Genomic DNA, 1,928 nt, shown 5'->3' with positions numbered 1-1,928 from the left:
GTTCAATATTACTGAAACAGGTTTCACTTTGTTGTTTGTGGGAGTTTGCTGTGCATACATTGATTGGAATGTTTCTACATTTCAATTGTGACTATAATTCAAAATGTTTTTATTGGCTGTTGTGAATGCTGCATATATGAAGCTGTGTGCCCTTGATGCTGCTGCAAGTAAGTTTTTCATTGCACCTGTGCATAAATGCACTTGTGCATATGACAATAAACTCAACTTTGACTTTGACTCTAAGTGTTTTAGGATGTCCAGAGGTCAGGAAAGCTTCTTTATACATGCAAGACATTTTTTTCTCTTTTCAAATCTACCGTAATGCTGTCTCTCGCACTTTGTTTATCTACCTGCACTGCATTTTCTCTGTAACTGCAATACTATATTCTGCATTCTGTTTTCCTTTTTATTACCTCTATGTACTTATATATGGAATGATCTGTCTGGATGGCAAACAAACAAAAGCTTTTCACAGTATCTCAGAATATGTGACAATATAAACCAATTCCAGTTATTAACATCATGTCCATTTTCATCTCTCTGAATCAAATATGACCATTTCCTCAATGGTGTTGAGGATGATCAAACTACCTCCCCCACCATTCTTTAATTCTCTATTAACTAATTAGTAACTCTACTAACTAGTTGACATCAGACACAGATCAATTATACATAGCTATAACATTAGTCATTTGTTGGTACCACTTTAAGAATTGCATCATGTCATCAACACCTCCCTGTGTTGCAACCTTGTTTAGTGTGGAATGTTGCTGGGTCTGTCTGCCTCTGTGAAAGAAAGCCACATTTAGAATGCTCCAAGGCACGATAAACATGTCTTTTATTTAACAAGGAAAATTTTTGCTGGTTTGTTTTTCAGTATCTTAAAGAGAAAAGAAGAAAGGTAGTGAGACTGTGGCAAACCCTCTGAAATCTATTCCTTATTGAGAGAAACTGCCTGATACCGTGGCGAGATTGGAAATTCACTGCAAATTTCACCCAATCCTTGTATCACAATCAGAGAGAAGAGTAATTGTTAAGGGTAGAAAATAAATTCTGTTGAAGAAACTCTCATGGAAACAAGGTGCAATGCCATTTAACTCCGCATCTACTGCAGTAGTTCCACACAGCAATTCTTTAGCTTAGCTATCAGTAGTTATAACATCATTGGTACCAGTGACTGCAGACTCCAGAAAGAGTTAGAGAGGAATTACTCAGTACTTGCAGATGAAGTTTCTTTTTCCTTTTGCCTCTGTTTGGAAACTGTGCAATCAGAATTGGGGAAGGGGTGGGGCAGGTTGAGAGAAGAAGATTACATGGTATGAACAGCAGACATCGCCTGGTTCAAATAATTGTTTTTCTAATTCATATATTTGGACTAGAAGTTCCTTCTAACTGAGAGAGGGTAAGATAGGAGTGTGAGTCATTAGGGATTGAATATTAACAGAGGTTTAGGTGAAGTTTGGGTATCGACTGCCTTGGCACCTCAGGAACACAATTATTCATCGACCAAATGGTGGTAATTTTGTTCTGATTAATAATTTTCTATTTCACATTGTATCCTTCTGGAGATGGGGATTGGCATGTCAAGTGACAGCTTGACTGACAAAGGCTAATGCACTGAACGTCACATGGTGGAAAACACTAATGTTAAAAGGATTTGTTTGTTGAACATAACGCAGAAAGATATCATAATTATCATACATTGTGTAGCATAACTATCAACGGTGAAAGTAAATGATTAACGATAAAACAGTTAGCAAGAATTGATGAGAATATTTACCTTATTAAATTACACACAGGTTAAATATATATAACAAAAGACTGTATTGAACGGATTTATCATTGGAAATATTCTCCAATTTTCTTGTTCCACTTTTGTTAAAAACATAGCCATCAACCACGGAATTTTTTACTGTGCTGCAATTTGC

The sequence above is a fragment of the Pristis pectinata genome, chromosome 8 (assembly GCF_009764475.1).
Source record: "Pristis pectinata isolate sPriPec2 chromosome 8, sPriPec2.1.pri, whole genome shotgun sequence".
NCBI lineage: Eukaryota > Metazoa > Chordata > Chondrichthyes > Rhinopristiformes > Pristidae > Pristis > Pristis pectinata.
Note: the sequence above shows the minus strand (reverse complement) of the source record.